Raw genomic sequence first — 22,438 nt, forward strand, 5'->3', positions numbered from 1 at the left:
GCATATGTATGGATCACTTTTGTGCTGCTAACTTTGATTTTCTGATCATTCATGTTAGTTAGTTTTTTTTTCAAATTATCATTCATGTTAGTTGATTGGATTAAGATCATATACAAAAAATGGGCATCAGACTGAAAAACGATAATGATCAAGCCTAGTTTCCCCATTTTATTAGTGTGAGCCGCATAGACAACCCCTGCAACCTCCACTTATTCCTTCAAATATCACGATGCTCCGAAAAAAACACCTTTTAAAATTCACAACCTGGAAATCTCACCATACATATATCTGATACGGTGTGTATGCACTATATGTATCATGCCTCAAATTCAAAGTTGACTTATAGACCAGGAAACAAAAATATAAATTTCGTGGGATAGTATAGTGGGAGGAATTCACATTTCCAATTTAAGTTTGCACTTCTGACATTTCCATCGTCTACCTAACAAACATCATTCTCTTAGATGGAACTAAAAACCATTCTCATTGTCCGTCCGACGATTCATCGAGCCATAAATTCACCAGATAATTGTGCTAAGTGCACTCTCTAGGATGCTCCAACTTAGCTAGGTTAGAGTGTATTTATCTTAAACATTTGTTGATGAACTTAACTAAGTAAAAGTGTATTTAATCTTCAATGTTCGCTTGATGAACTTAGCTAGGTAAGAGAGTATTTAATCTTAAACACCTCTTAATGAACATAGCTAGGTAAGACGATATTAATCTTAGACGTATGTTGATCAAAGGAAATAAAGGAAAAAATAAACCATAATTATGAGAGGTTTTTTTCTTGTTCTAGCTAAGGTAACAATGTTTGTTAGGGTGATGATGAAAAAAGGCGCCGGGTATTCAGGCTATAGTGGGGTGAAAATCCATGGACTCGGTTGCCGGAAGGGGCCATCGAAATCAACGCTGATGGTGACTGTGGTGGGCTAACGAAACATTTGTATTGGAATTGTGGTGAGCGACTCAACACATGTTGGCGGGGTTTGGTGTTTCCATCAATTGACACGTTTGGTAATACTGCAATAAAGATGACGATCGATACATGTATACCATAGGTTTGATTCATGGAAACATTCCTATGAACTATTATGTGGTCAAACTAATATCGGCCAAGGACATGTTCCTGCATTTTAGAATGTCCATGGTTGGCAGCGAATGCCTCGCCAACCTCCACAGAAAAATCTTGATCTTCGATGACACGGTGATCTTCTGGAGAGATATCTAAGCACTCTCCTCCCTACTTTTGTCAGATGAACCACTCCGTCCTTGCAACAAGTTTTCCCTCCGGGTCTTTTTTTTTGGGAACATGTGACGGGAAGGATTAGGTCTTGGGGGGTAGGATTGAGTTGGGCCAAAATCTTATATGGGCTGGACTAGAGTAGGTATAAAAAGAATACATGAAAACTTCTGCTCCGTTTCCATGGTGTTTCATATGAAAAGACCGTTCCACTTTGGTTTTTGGGAGATATTTTTATTTGTGATTTCGTTCCATAAATTACCCTTCCCATCCATTATCGCTCTAATTCTAGTTTTTTTAAAGGATCCGAATATACATGGGACGTCAGTTTTTTTTTTTTGAGGGGGTCATGGGCCGTCAGCATTTGCATATTTATCTAGAAAGACATACAAGGTATCTGCCATGCTTTATATTTTCATTAAACAAACATAGAAGTCATACACATGAAATTGTCGTGATAAGAATAAAAAGAAAAATAAAACTGCGATGCTCGTAGTAATAGATTGCCGTGTTATTAAAAATAAAATCGTCATGCTCTTTTTTTTAGGGAAAAATCGTCATGCTCTTAATAATAAAATTTTCAAGTAAACAGAGTATGCAGGCCGGCCGTTTGTTCCACACACGCCGTTTGTTACACGCCGATTGCCATGTTCCGTACAGGCCTCTGGCCGGCGTCTTTGTCGATCAGATGAAATGTGTGAGTCTTCTAAAAAAAAGTGCGACATGGTGTCGTCCAGAGGTCTGGTTGCTCCTCCGATCTTGGTTGGAGTCTTTGAGGCATTTCCATAGCCTGGCGTAGCGCGAGAGAAGGTCTGGTTGATCGACATGAGGAGGAGACATGGGACAAGCTGCTGCTTGAGCAGATATAACGCCATCTCGGTCGTGCTGATTTTCATAGGTCTCCATAGTTTTCCCAAAGCTAAATAGGAGTTCATTTTTCTTCTGAAAAGATGCTAAATAGGAGGATGAACCATTGTACGTAAAAGAAACATTGAGTCTTTGCCCCCACCGTTTGTCGGCATAGTACAGCCCCCTCAATTGGAGAACAATTTGCTGGAGTTTTTGTCCCCACCAGGTGTGATTGGCTGGCCGGGCAGAGTAGCTACGTTGCCTGCGTACGTACGTGGAACAAGCGGCCCTGTAGAGCCCCCTGGTTGTTTTCTTTACTACCAAAGTACCAAGTCCTGTTGCACCTTCACTTGCGAACTGGCCCTCCAACTTTCCTTTAAATACAATACAGTCTTCCTCTTGTTCTTGGCAATTCACTTGGCCAGTTTTCTTGTAACTCCGTTCGATCATATTATGTTCCCATAAATTAGAGCCAACACTAAAGAAAAGAAAAAAACATGGATGTGACAATATTCTATGGTGTAGTTTGTATGTACGGCCTAGAAAATGTAGACCGTAGTTCAATTTTTTGAAAACTAACTCGCTCCTGCATTATGCAAATCGCCAGTGTTCTAAAACCGTTTCGAAACACCCTATGTTTTCTAAACACCCTAATAACCTTTATAATATGAAATCACAAAAATAAAACTTCTATAATCTTTACCTAATAATAAAGCAAATTGGATTTCTTTCGTCCGTCATGGCATATTTTTAGAAAAGTCCCTCTATTTCAGAGAATTCAACCCGCAGTCTTGTTATAAGTTAAAACGAAGCGTTATTTTCGTATTTTACACAAAAGTCCCTGTCTTTTCTTGAAATCAACCTGCCGTCCGGATTTAAGTCACACCCGAACCGTTATTTTACATTTTTCGAAACCCCCCCTCTGTTTTAGGTAATTCATCCGCGGATCATATTTAAGTCAAACAAATTCTTTTTAAAATCAACCATATCTTTTAAACCGTAACACCGATTTGAACATGTTATATATGAAATTTGATTAGAAAAATATGTAAAATATGAATGAGATTATTTTTACCTGTTAAGTATTTTTATATATTATTTTGGAATATATTTGAGTCAAACCAAATGATTTTCTAAATTATCTGTATCTTTTAAACCGTAACTTTGATTTTAACATATTATATATGAAATTTTATTAGAAAAATGTGTGGAATCTAAATATGATGTTAATTTTACCTGTTAAATATTTTTAAAATATTGTTATGGAAGCAAACTTATAATTTATAGCGCAAGATCCTTTTTTTCATACCGGCGGCGATCCGGATTGCAAATAAATACCCGACTATAACCATATACGGAAAAGAAAACATCGATAACTATACGTGCATACCTCTGAAAAATGTCGCAATGGAAAACAACACATTTCTCATCGCGAGAGTGAGAGAAAGCGAGTGAGAGAGAGAGAGGGGGAGAGAGAGAGAGAGAGAGGGAGAGGGAGGAGAGAGGGGGAGAGAGACGCCTTCGGATTAACCATATTCAACACACGTTTTGTTTTGTTTTGTGTGAACACCGAGGCCATCACCAGCGAGGGTGAGAAGGAGGATAAGCGGCAACACAAATATGATGCCGCGCAAAAATAAAGGAGATGGACCTATTGTGGTCTTGAGTGATGATTGTTGAGTTAAGAGTGTGTGTTATGTTTTCTCTCCCGTTGCAACGCACGGGCTCTTTTGCTAGTCTATATAACAAAGCATATGTATGGATCACTTTTGTGCTTCTAACTTTGATTTTCTGACCATTCATGTTAGTTATTTTTTTAAAATTATCATTCATGTGACGGGCAGAGTAGCTACGTTGCCTGCGTACGTACGTGGAACAAGCGGCCGGCTTGCATAGCAAAATCATTAGCGTTCAGTCAATTATCCGGTATTCCTGGTCTTCATAGTACGACTACTTTGATTGAATTTACGCATGAAGAACTGGCCTGCATAGCAAGTATCTTATCGAGATCTGTACTCACCTTTAAGCATATATTGTATTGCACATGAAGAACCGGCTGACAAAGGAATGGTTTAAGTTGGCCATCCGTTAGTCCTTGGATAGAACCTCACCTGCATAATGCATGTCTTTATCCAACAGGTCAAGAGTCAACAATCAAAACTACAAGTTCCTTTTTGATAATCATACTTCACGCGATCGTTCTGCTGGCAACAAATGTCAGGCTGCGGCAAGCACCGTCGAGCAAAACTATTAACTGCAACACGACAGAAATGATACTTCTACACCTACCAAACACGGCCCTCTAATTAAACTTGAGAAAAACAGATCAAGAGAGCAACTGTCCAAAAAATATCACTGCTGCCCCGGTGCGCTCTAAGGAATCAGCTCATGAGGCCATATGGGCGTAAAGCATGTTTCTGAAGATTATAAAGCCACCCAAAATTTCTAAGATACCACGAGAATGGATTGGACATCAACATAAATTAAGTGCTTGATGATGTTAATCATTGGGCATCAAACTTGGACTTTCCAAGTCGTGTACAGCAAAGGCAACTATACACGTGGTTAACATCTACTCCCTCCGTCCGAAAATATTTGTCATCAAAATGAATAAAAGGGGATGTATCTAGATGTATATTAGTTCTTGATACATTCACTTTTATTTATTTTGATGACAAGTATTTTCGGACGGAGGGAGTAATTCGATTGTTCTATATTTAAGTAGATGGTCCTGGCCATCTGATCTGAAATACAGGGGCGGAGCTACGGCTGGGCCAAACCAGGCCATGGCCCGCCCAGCCCAGCAGGAATCCAGTGAAGACTAGTGCTAAATCTGGGCCCTGAAAGCAAAATTTCAATGGTATTTCCTAATCAGGCCTATTTTGGCCCTCCCATAGAAGTGGCTGAAGCTCCGCCACTGCTGACATATATACATATTTCTTTCATACATATGCCTCATGACATTAATTTAAATATAACAAATACTCAAGCTTCTTAAATTAACCAAAATCACATCAACACTAAAGGCAACATCGCGTGTAAACCTCTTGATGGCCACGTCCATCGGTCGCTCCATCTTGGAAGCGGCGGCGGGGAGCGTGCACCTGTACACAGTGCCAAAACCGCCTCGGCCGAGCTTTATGTCCTCATGGAAGTTGCGGGTGGCCTTGTTGATGTCAGCGAAGTCAATCTTCAATGGGACCCCTGGGAGTCGCTCCATAGACTTGGCGATCTGGTCCAGTTCCTTGTGCCACCGCCGGTACCTCGAGTTCAAGTAGCACGCAACGGCGGCGGCCATCCCGGCGGCGGCAGCTACGGACCCGAGGACGGATGACATGATGGTTACCTTCCTTGTGAGGAAGCTGCCTTTGTCCTGGTAGACAAAGAAGTCCTCGACCGTTGCGCTCCATTTGATCTGCCCGGCACGAAGCAGCTGCTCTGTGAGAGGAGGCCAAAATAGAAGGATGGGGAATCGAGGCTGCTGATGTTTTGCATCTCAACTATGGTTTTGTCAGGCTTGGGCTTGCCTTCAAAGTCCACGTAGACCGACAGGCTACGCCCCACACGATCGTAGTCGATCCACACTGAATAGTTAGAGATGGAAGCTCCCCCCTGTCAATATTCATATCGACAACCATGACACTATTACCGTACCTAGTCCTAACGTCTGTGAGGTACTGAGGTTACCCAGCGCATCAATCCCGGCGGAGGCGGAGACAGAGCTGCCGGAGACGGGAACGCTTCCAGATGTAGGTTTCAAAAGGTCGAGCGAGCCAACATCACTAGCCACCAGTGCACTCACTAAGGAGCCGTCTGTTGCCACCGACAAGGAGTAAGGGAGGATAAGGAAGGCAAGGCTACTGCGGCTCTGGTCCAGCGGCGGCTGATAGAGGATGGTGAGACTGAACGACCCCAACTGGTCCTGGCGAACTCGCAAGGAAGGTATCCTGAATTCGAAGATGGACAACAGTACGGTGTTGTTCACATCGGAGTCGGACAGGTTGCGGAGGTCGTACGTGTTCAACACAAAGTAGTCGGAGAAGTTACTGCCGAAGGTGAAGACTCGACCGGATGATTTGTTGATCAGATGAAACGCGGAATAGGCGTCCTCCATGGTGTAGTTGCTCATCCGACCCTGGTCGGAATCGGGGCTTTTGCACTGCTGCACCTTCGCCTGGGACAAGCAGGACGACATGGTTAATAGGAGGAGAAGACATGGGACAAGCTATGGACAATAAGCATACACCACCCCAAACACCTCCAAGTGAAACAAAAAATGGACAATAAGCATGACTGTGGAGACAACGGTGGAGACAACGGAGGCCTCAACCGGTAACAAGCACAACGAAGAGACAAATCTGAGTGCCGACATACAATGAGCTCCAAGATAGTGCCTTCAGGAATGGCACAACATCAAAGCGTCATCACCGCCCGATCCAAAGGATCAAGATTTGCACCTAGAGCAACATGAAGTACAAAGCAATCACGACGAAGCCTTGAAGACGGGGGCGCCGCCCAAGGACACCTCCATCGTCAGCCTGGCCAGAGCGAGACAAGGTTTTCACCCGGCAAGCGCACTCCTCATCCGACCAAGGTGCGGCTAGCAACATGACACCTGCCACACCACCGATATAGAACGCCGATCACCAGTCATCACACCGCCCACATGACCATGGCAACCGACCAGCATTGGAGCAGCGAGCTCCGCCCACTAGCACCGCGGCTCCCACATGGCCGTCGTCCTGCCACCAGGCACCCTTGATCCCATCCAAGAGCTTGGGCCTTGGACCGACCGGCAATACCCAACCACCTACGGAGCCGACAATGCCTGCCTAGACCAAAGTCAATCTAGCACCAAGAGCCACTAGGATGGGGAAGGGGAGGATAAGGAGCGGACCATGTCCGCTAGCCTAGTTGCCAAAATCTTGTCGAAAATTTCGATTGCCCCGTGGACAAGACTCACCGGCCTAAAGTCATTCAACTAATCCGCCCCATCCACTTTCGGTAGTAAGGGAGATAAGTGCTTTCTTAATTTCTGGCATACCTCTGACATCTCCGTTGTAAAACGCTTCAAGATCTCGCATAAAATCCACTTTGATTATGTGCCAACAACTTGCATAAAAGTGTCCAATAAACCCATCGGGACCTGGCGCTTTATCCGCCGGCATGGACTTCACAATCCTCTCCACTTCCTCCTCTCGGAATGGTCGCTCTAAGTGCGATAGTTATAGGCACGACAAATCCAGCATGTATAGGTTTAGTGTGTAGTCCCGGTCCGGTGCAGCTCCAAAAATGTTGTCATAATACCGATCAACCACATCAGCGATCTGCTCATGTCCAGTATGTATTGTCCCATTGTGTTTCAATGCCGTGATGATACTGCGCCTTTGCCTTTGTCGGGCATGCCTGTGGAAAAACTTTGTGTTGGCATACCCTTCCTTAAGTTGTAACAGTCATGACCTTTGTCTAGCAATAGATCTTTCAAGGGAACATAGCCCCAATAACTTGTGCCTAAGTGTCTTCCGAAGCACATGCTCAGCCTGCAAGAGTTGCCTAGACTCCGAGGCCGCATCAAGCCTAAAGATAATTTCCAGCGCTATCAAAATTTGCGTCTTGACGTTACCGATCCATCAATCGCTCCATCCTTGTAGCCGCGTAGCCGTTGCACGTAGCTTATTGTTCAGAATCACAAAAGGGTTTCCATCCGATGGTATAGCGTTCCACGCTTGGCACACCGTGTCCATGAAGCCCTCCGCCTTTGGCCAGAATGATTCAAAGTGAAAACGTCGGCCCATTTGAAAATCCGCGTGGAGATCCACCAAGAGTGGGCAATGATCCGATGTTGCTGTTCCTATCGCCGTGAGGAAGCGGTAAGGGTAAAGGTCCTCCCAGTCACTAGTCACGAACACGTGATCTATCTTCTCCAAAGTCACATTCTCCCTTTTGTTGGACCACGTAAACTTTCTGCCATTTAGGTACATCTCCTTGAGCTCCATTCTATTTAGCTTGACACGGAACCTCGACATCATTCTGCGGTTGATTAACGTGTTGTTCTTATCTTCCGGGTTGACGAGGAGGTTGAAGTCTCCGACCATTATCCATGGTCCTACGTGTAACTCACGCACTTCTAAGGGCATGTACAATGGTTCTATCTTAGGAATGCCACCTAGGATAAATGATGAGGTGAAGGAGAGAGGAATCATAAGAAAAGGCTTGTCTTCTCTTATTTAAGAAAAGACAAGAGATGATCTCTTAGCACAATATGTCTCACCATATTTTTAGGATTAGCTAGTTATTGAAGATAAGGCTAAGAGATGACCCATTGTAAATATATCCTTTTGTCATCTCTAAATTACATGCAAGACTTAAGATAAGATTATCTTATCAACCATTGCACATGTCCTAATAGTTCATCCAAAAACTCCAATTTCTCTGCGTCCAGTTGAGGCCCGTAGACTCCTGTGAGCCACCATTCTGGCGCCCCAACCGGTTTAACCAAAGCCGTGATGATGTTATTTGTACGGTGTGGGTTTGAAAGAGAAACGACCAGGGCATCCCAAGCAATTAAGATTCCTCCACGCGTGCCATTCATAGGCAAGTAAAAGAAATTTTCAAATTCATGGCACCAACTTGGACATAACAAATTCGCAGGCATCTTAAATTTAGCAAAATCATATCGACATTTTATAGTACAACAAGTGAATTTTCACTTTTACTATATTCTGTTAAAATAAATCCGAGGTATACCGTTGATCATCCGAGGACCAAGCAATCGCACGAGGCACGACACCGAGATTTGTTAACAAGGTTCACCGATATGGCTACATCCCCGGGGCCTGACTACGGGCGCTTCTCCCCATGACACCGTCACAATACCGCACACCGGCCACCCGGGCGCCGGCACACGCCGCCGGCTCCCCCTTGCGCGCCTGTGCTATTATGTTGGCATAGGTTACATCGTGTGTCTACCCCCGCTATATATGAGAGGCCTAGAATACAAGTGTCCTATTAGAACACGACTCCACATCCTATGTAAACACAATACAACTCATAGTCCAACTGTAACCTACCTTGTACATTATATTTGACACAACTCCAACAAACTCCACCTTGGCGAATATACTCCATCACCCTGGATTTGTCCATGCGTCAAACTTCCATGTACATTGGACTTGAGCTTATCCCATGAGTACCGCTGCTACTCCAAAGACTCTATATGACTTCACCTGCAACTTGTAGTCCCTTCTTTTCTTGACCACAGTCAACACTCGAGCAAAATTAAGTTCCTTGTTACTCTAGTTTGTGCTCCCAACTTTCAGAGTATCCGTCAATGCCATCACACACCGATCACTGACCTGCGTGAAAGTGAACAACTCACATATTGGGTGTCACACATAAGAGTTACCTGAACTCAACATCACCGCTCCTTTCTTGACCGTCTATCTGAAACTTGAAGGAATTTCACCATTGCTTGTAGTCATCCCGAGTCAAATTCGCAGTTGTCTCATCACATGTATGACCACCAGAGCCCTGGCCCGTATCCATGCCCCGTACGTACCGCACGCCTCGCCGCTATTACCGCGTCGAGCCTCCGCTGTCCCGGTCGAGTCTCAAGGGTCGCGAACCCACACCACTCAACCCCCACTGCAGAGTACCACCAATCATCACCGACCGATGACGAGTTTCACGCTTCCATCAGACCATTGGGCTCCAGTCCGAACTAGGTGCCACTCGCTTTTCCCATCCGCTGAATAGGCTTCGATTCTCTGGATCCTTACACCGTAGCCCCTCAATCCAGCTCCACCTTCAACATGACTCCATGGTAGATGATCAGTCCACCCTCGCGCCCCGTCGACTTCAAGCTCCATGTGTACACCACCTTGAATCAACCCCGCGCCATAGTCTTGTCGAAGCCACACAAGCCTCGGGCATGTGCACCACGTGTTTCCACGCCCAGAAGTCGGTCACCATCAGCATCACGCTCCTATGTCGTCTTCGCCGATCCCACCACCGTCTTCTGTACCAACCGACTTGCGTCGATCCGTCAGACTCTCCAGTCCGACCCAACCGGAATTATCTGACTGCAACTATCTGCATCTCATCACAATCCCCATTGGCCGCCTGGCTTGACATCCCGCAACGCCTTAAAGCATCCATGTTGTGTCAACTATTTTCACCCTTATCTGTCATAACCCAAGGTTTTTAGTTACGTCGAACTTCTTCACCTCAAACCTGGTACCCGTTGGCTCCATGATTCTTTGTATAACCGACTTGTGAAAAAATATCAAGCACTCCTTTTGTGATCCCAAGTACACCGAGTATACTAGTTGCAAATCCAACAGAATAGCTTCTGGTCTTCACGTGGAGTGGCTCCCTTGCACAACTTCAAATGCTAGCTTTGCATGCCCAAGCCTTTACCTTCCCGATGCCATGTAGGAAGAGCTGCCTTTGGTGCTTCACGTCTACGGCTGCAATACGAGGAGAGCGCGTCTCCTCCGGGCACTTGGTCCCTTCTTTTGGTCCAAAACAAATCTGAGGTGCTCCACAGCATACGGACGCAGGCCTTTCCGATCAGCAGCACTTCTCCATAGGGTTTAACACACGCAGCCCAACATGGGCACCGCCCAGCCCCAGCACAGTGCAGGCCTCCAGCACACACAACCCGACTAGGCCTCACCAGGCCATCACGCCAAGGTCTTCCAGTGCCATGGCCCACTACGCTGCACCTGGTTTTGATCAATCCGACTGCTGATTACGCGATACATCGCGCCGCCGCCGAGAAGTCCGCCTGCTGAACCGCATCGTTGCTGCCGCAACTCCGCGCGCCGCTTGACGCTCGCCCGGTTGATCCACTTGATCGACCGCCGCACGTCTCGGCTGATGCTGCCACATATCTGATTACTTTCATGGATCTGACAATGTCTCCCGATCGCTTCCATCGGCTGCCTATCCTTTGACGGATTCACGCCGAGATGATCATGACATCGAATCTTCCTTCCCTAGATCAACAATCTTGCAACCTCCGAATAACCTAGCTCATGATACCACTTGTTAGAATAAATTTGAGGCATACCGTTGATCATTCGAGGACCAAGCAATCGCACGAGGCACGACACCGAGATTTGTTAACGAGGTTCACCGATATGGCTACATCCCCTGGGCCTGACTACGGGCGCTCCTCCCCATGACACCGTCACAATACCGCACATCGGCCACCCGGGCGCCGGCACACGCCCCCGGCTCCCCCTTGCGCGCCTGTGCTATTATGTTGGCATAGGTTACATCGTGTGTCTACCCACGCTATATATGAGAGGCCTAGGATACAAGTGTCCTACTAGAACACGACTCCACATCCTATGTAAACACAATACAACTCATAGTCCAACTGTAACCTACCTTGTACATTATATTTGACACAACTCCAACATATTCTGCTTGGCATTTCCTCAACGATGAGAGTCACTGCTTGTCATGAGGGCGATAAAGTGTTGGAGCTGAAATTTAAGCATGTCCTCTGGTGAGGCTTGCCATACTCTTGTCGAGATTACTTATCATTGATGTACCTATGCTATCGTCATTGGAGGTCACTGAACGACCCTCTTCCTGCGGCGGGCACACGAATCTTGGCTTCAGAGGTGACACCTGTGGTGGCGGAGCTAACTTGGCGATGACCTGCACCACTTCGGGCATGGTTGGCCTGTCTGATGGGTTTGGGTTGCTGCAGGCCAAGCCCAGGAGCAGCAAGCGTTCCGCATCACCAACATTGTCTAGATGCTCCTCATTGTCCGGAGAAAAACCATTGATCAACATGGCATCCACGCAATCCAATAGCCTCCCCTCTCTGTGAAGATGCCACACTCTATCGGTGATATGCATGTCGTCATCATCCACCACGTCATGATCGGCCAACGCCCGTAGCCCTGTGACGACCTCGAGGATGAGCACCCCAAGAGCGTAGATGTCTGTCTGCCGCGTCGCCTTGCGGCAAACCGGGTACTCTGGCGCGATGTAGCCCCAGGTGCTTCCCACGCCAGTGACAGAATTTCTGTCAATGGTAACGGTGCAAGCCAGGCCAAAGTCACCGAGGCGAGCCTGGAACCTCGAGTCCAGCATGATGTTGCTTGCCTTGATGTCCCGGTGGAGCACCATGGGCTCGTACTCATGGTGGACATAGTGCAGGCCAGTGGCTATGCCCCTGATGATCTCGTAGCGGGTTGCCCATCGCCGAATGGCGTCATCAATGTTTTGTTGCTTGGTGCCGCTGCTGCCTCTATGGAAAATATGTTGGTCTAAGCTGCCATTATTCATGAACTCAAACACAAGCAGTGGCACTCCTTTGTTGTAAGACCATCCTGAAAAATGTTTAAGTGCACAGTTATGAAAATTAGCCTTTTCTGTAGCCTTACGAATGCCTGGCTAGAATCTTATAGTGGATCTGTAAACGAAGGGACCCCACTTTCTATGCCAGCTACATTTTTAAGCTTTCTGAATCGACGTCTCACCATAAGTCCCAATTGAAAATAGAACTTATAGACAATGCTGTAAAAGTTTGCTAAAAAACCATTTACATTTTCATAATGTAGCCTTTGACTTGATAATATGTGGTCTGAGGTGAAGGTAGAAGAAAAAAAAAAGCAACCATAGCATAATCATCATGTTTCTTCTGAATTTTCTTAGACATTAGCTAGCTTGTGAACCACTAGATGAAACCAAGTATCTTTCATATGGTGTGATTATCCAATGCATGTTTGGCCGTCCCTTCATGGACAGTTTAATAAAATTCTTCATCACCGCTGGTTTTTTTTACGAGAGTGTATATACATGGTTTGAACATATGTAAGGTGGCAAAATATTAGGCATATATACTCTTTTGTTTTAGATGAACTTTCCGTAATTGTTTTCTTTTGCTGGTTCGATAGTTGTTTAACAGAGTTTATGTTTGGCATCGCTGTGCATTATGATAATCATGTTTGATGAACCGTTTCTTTCGTATTATTTTACCGTGCGGTTAACAACCTTTTCTAGTTAATTCATGGATATTTCCTAGAGGGGCCTATAAATTAACTCCAGCTTGCACCATGGTATAACCAACATAACCTGAGCCATTAGCAGGATTTGTTTAAAAATCCAAATGGATACATTCATAGTCATCCAATGGGGACCATGAGTGCAAAGTCCCTGTCGGTGTCCTTTTCTCCTAGAAAGCGTCGAATAATCTAGGGCTTGAATGATCAACGCTAGGGGAGTCGTAGAGAGTGTATACGGCCTAAGTACCAAGAAATGTTGCAATGATCTGAAATTACGTAGGCGATAGACAACATGTATCCGCCAACACAAAATCTTAAATCCAAATCAAAAGGAAGCACAGTAAATGACAAAAAGAAAACCCAACATTGTGAGTAATGAAATTCACGGCACAACTGACATTAAATAATTTTTAGACGATGCTCACCGATGAGGGGGACGATGTTCTTGTGGCGCAACCGGTTGATGATGCTGACCTCGGCGTATCGGCGGTTCTGCACGTCACGCGTGAACCTCTTGATGGCCACGTCCATCGGCCGCTCCAACTTGGAAGCGGAGGCGGGGAGTGTGCACCTATACACGGTGCCAAACCCGCCTCCACCGAGCTTCATGCCGTCATGGAAGTTGTTGGTGGCTTTTCTGATATCGATGAAGTCGATCTTGGTGGGTACCTCAGGGAGGCGCTCCATGGACCTGGCGAGCTGGTCCTGGTCCTTGTGCCACCTCCGGTATCTTGAGTTGAAGTAGCACGCGAGGGTGGCGGCCACCACGGCGGTGGCGGCTATAGACCCAAGGACCGATGACAATATGGTGACCTTCCTTGACAGAAAGCCTCCAAGCCATTATCGCTTTGGAATGCTTCCATAAGATCCAGCACAACAGGAATGGGAGGGACAACTACTGTGCCTACAAGCTCGATCTGGCCAAAGCCTATGACAGGGTCGATTGGGGCTTCATGGAAGAGATGCTCCTGAAACTTGGATTTTGCAGGAGATGGACCAACTGGGTTATGCAGTGTGTTAGGTCAGTGAGCTACTCGGTGAGATGCAACGGCGAATTATTGGAACCGTTTATCCCCTCTAGAGGGCTTCGCCAAGGAGATCCACTAAGCCCATATCTATTTCTGTTTGTTGCCGATGGCCTGGTGCATCTGCTGAAGAAGGAGATGGCGGAAAACAGTTTAACTCCCCTAAAGATCGCTAGAAACGCCCCAGGTATCTCTAACCTCTTGTTTGCTGATGATAGCTTAATCTTCTTCAAGGCCACCTTGGAGCAGGCTGCTACAATCAAGAGAGTTTTGGACACGTTCCAAAGAAGTACGGGCCAGCTCCTCAGTGAGAGCAAGTGCTCTCTTCTTTTCAGTGAGGTATGCCCAGCTGAATCAAGAGAAGGAATCAAGAAAATCCTCGGGGTACAATCTGATTCTTTTGAAAGTAAATACCTTGGGCTGCCCACACCAGAGGGGAGAATGAAGGATGACAAGTTTCAGCCCATCATGGATAGATTTGGGAAGAGATGCAGTGCATGGTCGGAAAAATTCATGTCCTATGTGGCAAAGGAGACCCATGTCAAATCTGTAGTCCAAGCCCTTCCGGTGTATACAATGAGTGTGTTCATGCTATCAAAAGGTTTCTGCGAAAAGTACGAGCGGATGATTAGGAAATTCTGGTGGGGAGAAGAGGAGGACCAGAGAAAAGTGCATTGGATGTCCTGGGATAGATTGGCTATGCCGAAAAGAGGAGGAGGTATCGGTTTTCGAGATATGCACCTTTTTAATCAGGCGTTGCTGGCTAAACAAGCTTGGAGGTTGATTCAAAATCCTGAGAGTCTATGTGCGAGAGTACTGAAAGCCAAGTACTACCCCAAATGGGAGCTGTTGGATACCGTCTTTGCGTCGGATGCGTCCCCAGTATGGAGGGCGATTGAATTTGGGCTAGAACTTCTAAAAAAAGGTCTTATCTGGAGAGTGGGTGACGGCAAAAGCATACAATTTCAGCGAGATCAATGGATCCCAAGGAAAGAGGGACTCATGACGGCAGCTTTGATCAGAAGGTCAAGAATTCGCTGGGTTAATCAACTCCTGCTCCCAGATAGAAAGGAGTGGAATGAGGCACTAATTAGACAGATCTTTCTTTTGATGCTGACGAGATTTGTAAACTGTCAATCCCGTCTTCTGATGCAAGCAACTGCATAGCGTGGCACTACGAAAAGAACGGAATGTTCTCGGTCAGAAGTGCATATAAGCTTGCTATGGGTTTAAAGTTTCAAGACAGAGATAACCCATCTAGCTCTTCTAGAGATCCGAATGATCGCAGTATTTGGGACTTAATCTGGAAAGCCAAAGTGCCTGGGAAGGTCCGCATCTTTGGCTGGAAGATTGCCACAAGCACTCTCGCCACCAGAAAGAATAAGTGGAAGAGAACCATTGAGCTTGATGCCACTTGCAATATTTGTGGTAACGGAATCGAAGACGAATATCATGCTGTCGTAGCGTGCACAAAGAGTAGAGCTCTGCGCTTGGCTTTACGGAAGAAGTGGGGTTTACCTGCAGAGGACAGGTTCAGATATACTGGAGATGACTGGCTGCAAATACTGATTGACACTGAATCTGAGGATATGCGTGCAAAAATCCTCTTGTTGTTATGGCGTTGCTGGTACTTAAGGGAGGACTGCATCAGAGGACCAGGCAAGGAACCTATATTGGTTTCAGTGCAGTTCTTGATGAAGTACGAGGAGGAGCTTCGAACCTGCGGGCTGACTACTGAATCTTATCAGGGGAAGTGTGGACAGGGCCTGACGGCCCCCCAGGACCAAACCACGGTGGCGCTGAACAACAAGTGGAGTCCACCTGACCGGGGCACAATCAAAATTAACACAGATGCATCTTTTATCGCAGAGACGGGAAGCAGTTCTGCAGGTGCGATAGCAAGGGACTTCAGAGGCCGTGTATATCTCTCAGTCTGTAAGTTGCTGCCGTCTTGCAGTAGTGTGGAAGAGGCAGAAGCCCGGGCAATTTTGGTTGGCCTGCAAACATTGGCTGATTATCATAGAGGTCCGATCAGTCTTGAAACTGACTGCCAAACCATTGCCAAAGAACTGTCTGATGACCAGAAATCACGCTCGTCCTGCTATGGCCTGCTTGTGGATATCCAAAACACCTTGACAGCCTTTCAATCTTACACCATCAGCAGTACTGGAAGAACTGGAAATACTCTGGCACATGGATTGGCGGCAGAAGCTAGGCGCGCTGGAGATAACCTGATACTTGCGGACGTACCGGACAGTCTTCGTTCTCTCATGATTAGCGAATGTATTTGTCCTTCTGAGTAGTTTGTCCTACTCTGATTCTCAAAAAAAAAAGCCTCTTTTGACGGGGTAGCAAGGGAAGTTGTCGACCGTTGCGGTGAAGCGGATGCCTCTGATACGGCGTCGCGGCTCCACCATCGAGAGGAATCCAAAATAGGCAAATGCGGACGTCGGAGAAACGACGCTGCCGATGCTGAATGGCGCCATGCCTATGGCGTTGTTAGGTTTGGGCTTGCCTTCAACGTCTGCGTACACAGACAGCAGCCCGACATGGTCGTAGTCGATCCACACAGAATAGTTGGAGCCGACTATGCTGGTAAAGATATTGACAACCAGCACGCGTTCACCAACATACCCCGTCTGCGCGGGGACGGGGCTAGCCAGCATTCCGATGGTCACGTCGACGTACATGTCGACTCCGTAGACGGAGCTGCTCCGGTATGTAGTGTTGGCAAAACCGGAACGGTTGGCTTGCGGGTAGAAACTGGTATCGAACACCAGTTCCTTTGCCAAGGGCAAGGAGTCATTTACCTGAAGGAAATCAAGGGTCTCCGCGGGGAGGATAAGGAAGGCGAGGTGATTGCTTGCAGCCGGTGACGTCTGATTCCGCATGACGATGGTGACACTGAAGGACGCCTCGTCGACCCCCAACCCGTCGGGACGCCTTTGATAGAGTTGTATCAAGCGATCCATGGTGGACAACACTGTGTTGTTCAGGGCGGCGTAGGATAGGTTGTAGAGGTGCATTTGTGCGAATCCGGAGTCCTTGTCGACCAGGAATACAAGATCCGGGTCGTCCATGGTGTAGTTCCTCCCCCGGACCTCCTCGGAGTCGCTGACTATGCACGGCATCTCCTTCGCCTTGGCGTGTGAGAAGGAGATGATCGGTAGGATGATGATGATGCAGAGACATGGGACGAGCTGGTTGAGCTGGAAGGCCATTGTTTCGCCAACCTTTGTCACTATAAGCTTTGCTTTATATACAACCTCAAAAAAAAACTTGCTTTATATACTAGATTACAGGCCCAAGAAAGATAGAGTACTAGCTAGGCCCAAGAAAGTTGAGCTGGACGAGCTGGAAGTGCGCTTATGTATGCAGATTCCAGGCCCAAGAAAGATAGAGTACTAGCTAGGCTGCTCGCGAGTACCGGCCTGTTATTTTCAGTTCGTCCGGTGAAAATATTCTCATCGATGTATCAGGCCGGCACCTTGTCACTGAGATAGCTTTATAATCAACGACTCCGGAGTAACTAGTGAGTGTGTGAGTGGGCTTAATGTACGCGGATTCTTTTTTCAAGAAGAAGAAGAAGCCTTAGAGCATCTTCAACAGGCGGGCAACGCGCGGCGCGCTAAAAATCAGAATACCGCGCGGGGTGAGCCAGGTTTTGCGCGCGGCGGTACGCTGGCTCCAGCGGCCGCCGCAAAATAAAGCGCGCCTGAGACGCTCTAGCAGGCGCGCTATATTTTTTTTCTTGACGATTGCATACATAGCATACAAATATGGAGATAGTTCGGCACATAGCCTGCTTCTACGATATAAAATGCGTACATCTAGCCTTCTTCAACGATATATAGTTCTATTTCGTTCACATAGCCTGCTTCTACGATACAAAATAAAACTAAAAACTACTACTACTCGCCATTCTCCAACTCGGACTCTGCCTCGGTGATGTTCTCCTCCGACGTTTGAGCATAGGCGTCAAGGAACCGCTCGTCGCGGGAGTCCCAGGACGACGCATCTCCTAGCGCCATGTTGTATTTAGCGACTGCCTTCCGCGTTCGCTTGTCCTTGCGATAGGCGGCTCGCTCCTTCCTTCTCTCCTCCCTCTCCGCCCTCCTCTCAGCGAAGAACTGTTCCTCGTTGATGATGTCTTGCGGGAAGCGTTGCCTCCACATCGCCATGGCTTCCTCGTCCATCTCGGCTAGGCTAAGATGGCGCTCCCGCCTCCGGTGTTTGCGACGATCCTCGTCAGTGTTAAGCCGCGGGAAAGGCGCCAACTTCTGTGCCCGCTCCCGCGTCGCCACGTCGGTGAAGTTCATGTCCCAGCGGGACCGCCGGAGGCGCCACGCCGCAGCGTCGTACGCGCGGGCGCCATCCTGGACGGTGTCGAAGGTTCCGAGGCCGAGGCGCGCGCCGCCGCTTGACTGAATCGAGGCGGAATAGGTGCCGGACGGACGCACGCGGACGCCGCGGTAGCCCGAACCTCCCTAGCGGCGAGGCGGCATGGTGGCGTGTCGGCGGCGAGGAGAGAAAGCAGTGGAGGGAGCGAGAGAGAGCGGCAGAGGGCGCTACAATTTTATGGGCGCGCCGGACGCGGTGCGCCAAATCTAGCACGCGAGCTGCCGCCTTTTCCCGTGAGCGCGCAATCGTTTCCCACGCGTGCTAGTTTGCCGTCACCGCTGGAGCGCGCGAAACCGAGCCGCGCGCGCTAAAAAGTTAATTTACCCCGCGCGCGCGTTTTAACGCAGCTGTTGGAGATGCTCTTATACCTGACTTTATAGAAGCCACGCCCAAGAAAGAAGAAGCCATACCGCAAGGATCAAGTGTCATACAACCACAAACCAAACGGACATAGTTCAAAACTGCACACGCACCAGGAATAGAAATCAAGGCATGCAGGCTGACAACCTAGGAACACAACCAGTCGACGAGAAGGAAGGGCAACGACGACATGCCAGATTATGCTAAAGGAGCTTGATCACTCTGATTGAGGCATAACGCCGTAGCCCGAATACGCGAAATCAGCAGCAGCTCCATGACGTCCTCGTCGCAAGCCTTAACTGACGGATTCCACTGCTGCAATATCATAAGCAATTTGAAAAGACAGTCAGAACTTTGGTTAGTTCCTCCAACACATCAGTCACATCACGTGTACTAGGTCTTTTGGCCTTGTGCTTATAAAATCCACCTAGGAATCTTCAAAAGAAATGAAAATCAGCGGTGCACTTTCGTGTGGAGCTCCGATAGTAGAAGCAGATCACTTAGATTTATGGAAACTTCGCATTCATACGACATTCACGTTTACCCGATCATACGAGGTTCCTTTAGAAAATCCTCATTTTTTGGCCGGAAGAGGTTCCTGTGGATAATCGTACGAGGTTCACCTGGCAACAAATGTCAGGCTCTGGCCGCTAGCAAAACCGGCCGCCAACACTCATTGCAGCACGACTGGCATGGTACTTTTGCAGCTAGCAAACGCAACAGCGTCTAAAGTACGCTGAAACGAACAGATTACTACTCACACGTCTTAGGTTTGACAAGATCACAAGAGTGGTACTCCCTCCCTCCATTTCTATATACAAAGCCACAAACTTATATTACAGATACCAAGGTAAAATATTTCCACAGCCCCAAGCTCCGTAAGAGATCATCTGCGCCCTCCGTTTCTAAATGAAAAAAGTCCATTTTACTACCTTGAAGAAACTTGGTGGTTTACATAACCCCCTAATGTTTTTTGGTAACCTTACCCCCCTAAACAATCCCAAACCGGTCAAAAAAACATCCCAGGTTGGTTTTCCAAGATCGGATGCTGAAGTGGACACGGACAAAGGTGGTATTTGACATGCGGTGGGTCCCTCTCTCCTAGCCACTCTTACTGACTGTTGGGCCCGGTCAACGTTGCGCCAGTCAAATATGACACATGGGGGCCACATCTCGGTTGCACAGAGACCAACAAGGAACGTATTTAGCCCTAACTACATAATTAACAAAGGGGGACCCACATGTCATTGTCTCAGACTAATCTTAATCAACCTAAACTAATGACGCCATGTCAGCATGGTCGGGCTTAACCGCCGGCGACCTCAAATCATGACGGTGTTGCCTCGGAGGCCACAACAGCAGCGTTAGAGGCTACCAAGGTGTTGCCCTCGCTCGTGCGCGTCCATGGTTGTTCGCGGGAGACTGTGGGATGGTCTGAAGCAAGCTAGCGGCAGAGCTGAGTGGCGGCAGAGCCACGACTCTGACAACGTTGGCGTTACGGCACGAACCTGAGCAAACAAGGCGGATGGGCGGAATCTTGGACCTAGGGGGGACAACCAGGTAGCATGACGAGTCGACCCTCGAAGTTGACATGCATTTCACGGCGACCCTCGCGGTGACCCCATCGAGCGAGCCTGCCGAGGTGCCTGTTGATGGGCAGACCAACGGGGTTCTCGATGCCTAGATAATTCGTGCAGTAGGAGATGCACTCTTCGGCCAGAAAGCCCCTGGCTATGCTTCCCTCTGGACGTGACATGTTGCGAACGTATCCTTTGATGACACCATTCATCCTTTCGAACGGCATCATGCTGTGCAGGAACGTCGGCCCGAGTTGGATGATATCCTCCACGATATGGACCAGCAGATGCACCATAACGTCAAAGAATGCGGGTGAGAAATACATCTCAAGCTCGCATAATATCAACACGATCTCTTCCTGTAACCTTCTGAGTTGCCTCATGCCAACCGACTTCCGAGAGATGACGTCGAAAAAGTTGCATAGGCCAAAAAGCGTTTCACGGACGTGCGCGTCCATGATCCCACGGATTGCAACTGGAAGTATCTGCATCATCAGCACATGTCAGTCGTGAGACTTCATCCCGCTGAACTTCTGCTTCGCTGAGTCTCGGTATCTGCTTATCTTCCTCGTGTAACCGTAAGGAAGTTTTACTCCTACGAGGCAGGTGAAAAACTGCCCGATCTCCTCCTGACTTAGAGTGAAGCACACGGGAGGGAAGTCATTTTCGATCTTCTTGGCCTTTTTGCCTTTGCAACGACTTTCCGTGTCCGTCGCTTCATCATCATCATCATCATCATCATTAGCCTGAAGCTCCTCCCTGATGCCCATTGATTTCAAGTCTGCCCTTGCTTTCGGCCCATCTTTGGTCCTCTCTAACATGTTGAGCAGGGTACCAAGCAGACTCTCCCACATGTTCTTCGTGATATGCATGACATCAAGGCTGTGAGGCACACGGAGGATCTTTCAGTACGGCAAGTCCCAGAAAACAGACATCGTTTTCCATACCTTCAACAGTGGCTCTGGCACCTTTCGCTTCTTTCCCGGCTCTGGCGCCTTTCCCGGCGGTGGGCACTCTTTCCAATTTTTCAATAACTCATCTATTTCCTCGCCGCTCCTCGTACGCGGGCGTCTTCGGGGTTCAGTTTCACCATCGAATAGATCCTTGTGTTTTCTCCATGAGTGATCGTCGCGAAGCCACCTTCGATGTCCCATGAACACAGTTTTCGAAGACCTGGGATCTCTATCTAGCTGGCGATACGTTGTGTCATCCATGCACCTGACGCATCCAGAAAATCCGTGGACCACCTGTCCCGCGACATATCCGTAACCGAGATAGTCGTGCACCGTCGTGAGCAGTGTGGCTCTCATAGGGAAATATTCTTTCTCTGCGGTGTCCCACGTATTGGCTGGTGTCACATCATGTCTAGCTCCTCTTTCAGCAGCCCAGATATAGATTGATGTCATTCCCTGGTTGTTTCGGCCCTTCAATTAGCGTACTCATGTGAATGTAATTCCTCTTCATGCACAACTAGGGGGGAAGGTTGTACATCCACACAAACACAGGCCAGGTGCTATGTGTGCTTCTCTAGCTGCCAAATGGATTGACTCCATCGGTGCTCGCGCCCAGCACGATGTTCCTTGGATCGTCCCCAAATTCTGGGTGTTCGAAGTTCAACGCTTGCCACTGGCTCGCATCCTTAGGGTGACTTAGCATCTTGTCTTTTTTATTTATCTCTAGATCATTTCCATCATCTTATCGCTTCTTCTCCTCCCTATCCGCGTGCCAACGCAGGAGCTTTGCTACCTTAGGGTCCATGAAATACCGCTGCAGGCGAGGAGTGATCGAAAAGTACCACACCACTTTTCGAGGAGCTTTCTTCCTCTTCTTGTATCGAGTGACGCCACACACCGGACATATGGTAGACTCCGCGTGCTCGTCCCGATAAATGATGCAATTGTTCATGCATACATGGTATTTCACGTGCGGTAAATCCAGATGACACACGATTTTCTT

At 47.6% G+C, this 22,438-nt stretch overlaps 1 pseudogene; it reads right to left on the bottom strand.

Moving 5' to 3' along the window:
* Positions 1-11,593: 11,593 nt before the first annotated feature.
* Positions 11,594-17,365, bottom strand: LOC119310495 (annotated as a pseudogene).
* Positions 17,366-22,438: the final 5,073 nt, after the last annotated feature.

The sequence above is a fragment of the Triticum dicoccoides genome, chromosome 5B (genome assembly GCF_002162155.2).
Source record: "Triticum dicoccoides isolate Atlit2015 ecotype Zavitan chromosome 5B, WEW_v2.0, whole genome shotgun sequence".
Classification (NCBI taxonomy): Eukaryota; Viridiplantae; Streptophyta; class Magnoliopsida; order Poales; family Poaceae; genus Triticum; species Triticum dicoccoides.